This window comes from Octodon degus, unplaced genomic scaffold, assembly GCF_000260255.1.
Source record: "Octodon degus isolate 3935 unplaced genomic scaffold, OctDeg1.0 scaffold00207, whole genome shotgun sequence".
NCBI classification, from domain to species: Eukaryota; Metazoa; Chordata; class Mammalia; order Rodentia; family Octodontidae; genus Octodon; species Octodon degus.
The window spans coordinates 1,158,037-1,164,625 of NW_004524783.1; positions in this window are offsets into that span (position 1 = coordinate 1,158,037).

The following is a 6,589-nucleotide window of genomic DNA, read 5'->3' on the forward strand; positions in this document are numbered from 1 at the left end:
TGTGTGTGTGTGTGTGTGTGTGTGTAACGAGGGATTGAACTCAGGCCCCTGTGCTTGCCAGGCAAGCACTTATTCCACTGAGCCATCTCTCTGGCCCCAAAGGCAGACCTGGACTTGAACCTACGACCTCTTGCTGTAGAGCCTAATGCGTAAACCGCTGCGCTGTCTCTCCAGCTCAAAGTTTCTAATATCACAGAGTTGAGCTTCATGATTCCAGCGCAGAGCGAGGGTCATTGTGTTGGGAGACAGCTGTGTCTGTCTGTCATCTGTGAACCAGTCCAGTCATGTGTCCCACCTCAGGCCTGTCGCTTCCTGGTGGGTGGCTCTTCGACGTGGAAGCATCTCTGTGCCAGGCCTGCCTGGTGCTGGGGTGTGGCCTGGGGTCTGAACTTGTCTCTGAGAACTTTCTCTCTGGTCCAGGAGACTGGCTGGCTCCTTGCACTGATTGAGACAGTGAGTCATTGCACGTCCCAAGGGCTCCATAGCTTGGGACAGAGATCAGCGGCTGTGGGATTTCTCCTAAAGCCTTCCTGCAGTTTATTGTGCAGACTTAGAAGAAAGGTGCAGTTTGCCAGCTAAGATGAATGGTCAGGCTTCACTTGGGACAGGTGCAGGAAGACGGGAACAGGGACACAGGCCTGATTCTGCCTGTTTTAAGGAGTAGAGAACGAAGCGGGCTGTCTGCGCGGGCACAGGCCCTGAGAGGTGGGGGATTGGCCTGAGCGCAGTGTCCTTCCAAGCGCTTGCAGGCTAGAGAAGACACCACTCACTGACAACAGCTTGGCCCTTTTCTCAGTCAGCCTCCATCTGATGGCCCTCGCGTGCCGCTTGCGACACAGTAGCTCTCGGTGAGCCTTGTGGAGGCTGTTGTTGTGGACCTGGGTCCCTGGCCTGGGAAGCTGTGGGTGAGGACCCCAGAAACAGGGCCCTTTGTCCCAGGTTAACACCTGTTCTTGAAACACAGCAGGCTTTCCTCAGTGCTGCACTTACAAGCCCCAAAGTCAACTTTTAATGTGAATTTAGTGATTTTGCAGCGTTGTGGTGGCGCTTTGGGGTAAAACTGTATGTCAGCTTCCGTGTGCTCCTTTCTCTTTATCCTGTCACTGCAGCTGCTAGCTCCTGAGCTGCAGTTGATCCCAGTGAGGAGGGCGGAGCGAGGTGCACCCCGTTCCTAGCTGCTGTGAGTATAAAGGAGATGGAACGTGGTTCCATCCCCGGGAGAGCCGCTGCTCAGGAGCGGGGATCCAGAGGCAGGATGCCGCACCAGCCCATCCCCTGGAGGCTGGACATGAAGGGCGCTGTGGTCTGCGTGTGTCACCCAAAGTTCCTGCTCTCGTAGCTTAATCCCCAGATTTAGACACTTGATGAGACTGGGACGTGCTCACAAGGGTGGGACCTCATCGCATCAATGCTGGATAAGAAGGGAAAGATGACGAGCCCTCTGCCCTGTCTGCCACGTAAGCCCTCGGCAGCTGTTGGCACCACTCTGTTGGACTCCCAGTCTCCCCAAGTCCAAAATAAACCTCTGTGCCTTGCAGATTATCTAGCCCGTGCAGGTCCATTACAGCAGCAGCAGCAGCAGCAGACAGCTGGACACTGGCTGTAAGGACTGCAGAGGAGACAGGATGTTCAGCAAGGAAGAGGACTGGTGTCCACTGAGTAGCTGTCCCGTAGTAGGTGCTTGGTACACTGATGGACAAGGCACACAGTAGGGGTAATAAATACCTTTATGGCTAGGAAGAACAAAAACAGACAGAGTTGGGTCTGATGGCCTAGAGCTGTAATCCCAGCCACACTCTGGAGGCCACTGCTAGTTGGAGGCCAGCCAGAGCGATACTGTGAGATCCTCTCTCAAAAAACCAAACCAAATTAAACCAAAGATAAAATCCCAAAACCAGAGAGAGAGAGAGCGAGAGAGCGAGCACACAGAGAGGAGGGGAGGGGAGTGTGGTTGTGTGCACATTTCCTGAGGGTGAAGGCCTAGATAGAAAGGTTGGGGCCATGTATGAAGATGTTACTATGGGATTTTGCAGAGAGGTTTGGACTGTGTCCAGTAACAGTCTCCATCTATCCCCCTAAAATAAACACCACCACTTCCTCCCTTTCTTTCGAGCTCTCTGTTAAAAGGGCAGCAAGGGTTTATTCCAGGTGCTCTGTTCGGAGACTGCTTTCAGTGGGGACCACAGAGGGAGCAGCCAGTGGGGCTGTGGGAGCTGCGGAAGTCACTGTGGGCAGTGGGGAGGACTCTGCAACGTGCCCCTGCGAGTCACGCGAAGCACTGGGTGTGTTGGGCCTAGGCCGTGCGGCTCGGATGCTGCCAGGAGCTTTTGCAGGGGACGGCGAGGAGACAGTGAGGAGACTGGTGACCTGGAAGAGCACCTTGCAGAGGGGTCCTGGCATGGGGCAGTCCTGGGAGACTCCCTGCCAGAAGCCAGACAGCTCCTGATACCCACGGGCACTGGACTCATAGTTGGGCGTCCCTGGCCTTTTAGGCTTCTGCTCCATTTGGTTCTTTTTCTGAGGCAGGATCCTGGGCTGAGGATATATGTCAGTGGCACAGTGCCGAGCTGGCACTCTCAAGGTCCTGAGTTCAATTCCTGGTATCAAAAATAATTAAAAAAAAAAAAAAAAAGAGTACATGAATTTGAGATAAGATCTGGCTGTGTGGTCCAGGCTGGCCCTGAACTCAGCGCTCTTTGTGCTTCAGCCTCCTAAATGCCTGCTGCTGGCCCACTACTGTGTTTTGTCCTCACAGCTACCCTGGCTAAGACATCCCCTCCCTGCCTGGTGGCTGGGGTATGAGGATAGGGAGAGATGGGCGCAGCCAGTGTCAAGGTTTCTGGGTGTCTTGTGATTGCCCTGGAGGGCAAACGTGTCCCCAGGGACCAGGTTGGGCCCCCGAGGAAACGCCCCAGGATTTCCTGGGGAAGGATACTGGCCAGGCTCAGCTCTCAGGGACAGCACTGTAGCCTGCGGTTTTCCTGGCTTTGTTCAAGCCCGAGTAACTGGCATTCCAGACATGGGCCCTCATGGCTGGCTCAAGGTGTGTACTTATTTTAAATTAACCTTTGTGGTACTGGGGATTGAACCCAGCCTTTGCACAGAGCTCCATTCTTGACCCTTTTTATTTTTGAGAAGGACCTACGTAGTTCAGGCAGGACTTGAACTTGCTGTCTAGCACAGCCTGGCCTTAGACTTGTGCGGATCCTCCTGCCTCAGCCTCCTGAGTGCTGAGATTGCAGGCGTATGCTGCCATGCCCAGCAGGCTTTCCCCTGTTTGACCTAAAGAATGTGGAGGCTGAGGATCCAGCCAGCAGGGTGTGGCTGAGTGAGGGTTCCAGCCAGGGGTCCTTGTGCTTTTGCCTGTGGGTCAGATGCAGGTAAGTGGAGGTTGCGACACACCGGTGACTTGGGATTTTGTCTGCTTTTAAGTCCCAGAGGCTGGGTTTAGTCTCAAGCACAGGCAATGCCTGCTCTCTCTGCTTTAGACAAAGGAGGCAATGGATTTTTCCAAGTGGAATTTTGGCACCTCACGCCTTTGTCCCTATGGGGCTCTCCCCTGCTATGGACACCGCCGTTTCTGTCTGAGGCAGAATCATCCAGACGGTGTGCATTTCTCTTGAGCCGTCAGCTGGCCTCGGTTCCCATTTCACTTCCCTTTTGTGTCTGCCTTTTTGACCCAAGGGTGGCTCTTTGCCCATAGGTAAAATGTTGTGGGGACTCTGACCTGTTCCGGACGGCTGCATGGTGTGGGTGGTGCCTCTCTAGTGTTTTTGAGACAGGGTCTTGTTATGTAGGCTGGTCTGGCCTTGAGCTTGTAGCAGTCCTCCTGCCTCAGCCTCCCAAGTGCTGGGATTACAGGTGTGCACTAGCATACCTGACTTTTTCTGTAAACTAAGTGACAGTCTTAAAATGCTGTCTGGGTTTAGCAGTCTAGGATGCGCATTCCCCTCTGTGTGCTGGTTCATGAGAACACTTCTCTCCTGCCTCCACTGTAATTCTACCTCAGGTTTGGCTAAGCCCTTATTGTGTAGAGCTGAGCTAGGCAAGACATCAGGTGACATTCCTTTCTGGAAAACTGTGCTTCACTGCCCCTCTTCGCACTTTATTAATCTTTTAATGTCACTGGCGCACCTGGCAAATTCCCTTGGACAAAGGGCAACCTCCAGGCTGAGACGGTTTCCCTGATTTTTCCCACCATGGAGCTGCCCGTCTGAGCCGCTGGGCTCTTCCTCTGGGCCTTCCTGAGGGTCCCTGGGCCTGCTATACGCTGGGGACATCTGTGTCATCTCCCCCTTCCTGTTCTCTCAGACCTGGCCCACCTCGAGGTCAGGAGAAAGTCAGTGTCTCCCTGTGGAGTTCTCGCTTCCTCTCTTGGATAATAGAATTTTGGGTTGGTTTGTTCTGGATTTTTATTATAAAGTCTTTATGGGTGTCCCTTCTACCTCGGGGACAACTTCTTGTTTTAAGAGAACGAAAGACACATTTGCTTTGGGAGCTTGGTACTGCGGACTGCTGGTTGGCATGGTTTATAGTCCTGCACTGAGAACTGTTCTCACAGAAATTGGAGCATGGCCTTTTGCCTTCTCCTTCACTTCCGGTATTGTTTTTGAGCAGACAAAAATCTGTCCTTTAACAATGCCCCATTTCTTGGACGTGACTGGTTTCTTCTCTGGAAGCTTCAGGAATCTTTCATTTTTTGTGTTTTTGAGACAGGGTTTGACTATGTATTTCAGGCTGGCCTTAAACTCGCAGGGATCCACCTGCCTCATCTCTGAGCCATCTCCGCAGCACCCCTCTTTGACTTTTCAGTGACTTCAAATTTATTGCTTCAGTTTTATTTATTTATTTATATGTATTTGGATGGGGCCGGGGAGATGGCTCAGTGGAATAAGCACTTCCCTGGCAAGCGCAAGGGCCTGAGTTCAATTCCTGGTTCCCCCAAAAAAATAAATTAAAAAAACCCCATGTGTTTGGTACAGGGTCTGCAGCTCTGACTCCTAGTGAGGCTTCCGTTTTTAGCCTCCCCAGCGCTGCGATTACAGGCGTGTGTACCACGCCTGGTCTCGGTGCCCAACTCAGCACACCTGGGTATGGGGACGGGACCAAGGCTGGCACCGCCGGGGCCTGTGGTGTCAGGGATGGAACCCCGGTCCCCGTGCATGCTTCAGCAGCCCTAGTCTACTGCGTATCTCGCCAGACCTTAACGCCGCAGTTTTAGATCTAAGCTATTTCCCCCATATTTTATTTTCCTTTTTGGAATGCACATGTTTTGGCTTCTATATTTTTATGCTCCTTGGGGACAGAGGAGGTGGTTTGAGGTCTTTTTTTTATGTTTATTTTGAGGTCCTGAACTCCTGTGAGATGCTGGAGGCTTTTCTCGGATGTAATAAGTGAGCGCCAATTCTTTTGTTTAGCCGTTTTGTGAGACACCAGTCTTCCTGCCTCTGCCTCCCGAGGGCTGGGATTGCAGCGCGCGCCACCACAGCTGGTGACAGCCCCTCACTGTCGGGGGTGGGTGAGGCCGCTCTCCTGGAGCAGGGTGGTGGCGGTGCGAGCGAGCCGCAGGGCTTCACCGTCCGCTGCGCCCCGCGCGCTTCCTTTGTGTAAACAGGGGCCGCCCGGGTGTTTCCCGCGGGCTGAGTCACTTACCTTTTTTTTTTTTTGAACTGTAGTGTACTGCAGATTGAGCCTCCCTCACGCCGAGCGGCATCCGCGGGCCCCTGTACTGCCGGAGACGAGGCCCTCTTAGGTCACTAAATTTTCCAGGCTGGGGCTCGAACTTGGGGTCCTTCTGCCTCCGCCTCCCAGAGGGCCGCGTCACAGGCGTGCACCCGCGCACCGGCCTCACTTCTCAGGCTGTGGCCTACTTTCGGTCTGCGGAGCTCGGTGGACGCTGCGGCTGTCGGGCCTGCCCAGCTCTTCTTTCTTCTAGGGCTCGTAGCTTTGCTTAAGTGCTTGCGTGCTTACATGCTTACGTGCTTACGTACTCACGTGTTTGCATGCTTGCGGGCTTATGTGCTTGCGTGCTTACATGCTTACATACATGCTTACGTACTGACGTGCTTACGTACTTACGTACTGACGTGCTTACGTACTTACGTACTGACGTGCTTACGTACTTACGTACTGACGTGCTTACGTACTTACGTACTGACGTGCTTACGTACTTACCTACTGACGTGTTTACGTACTGACGTGCTTACGTACTGACGTGCTTACGTACTTACCTACTGACGTTTACGTACTGACGTGTTTACTTACGTGTTTTTTTTATTTATATGTGTGTGTGTGTGTGTGTGTGTGTGTGTGTGTGTGGCCAGCTCAGCCCACCAGGGGGCGGGCTGGCTGGCATGTGGTGCTGGGGGATTGAACCGCGGTCCCTGTGCTTTGCTAAGCTTGTTCTAAGTAGGTGCTTTAGACCACTGAGCCATCTCACCAGCCCCCATACTTACGTGTTTACGTACTTGCACGCTTACGTTCTTACATGCTTATGCACTTACATGCGTAGTGCGCTCGCGCGTCCAGCGTGCCATCCCGCCCGCAGCCCACCCTTCTGCCGTCTTCCTAGCGTGGCAGTGCCAGCGCC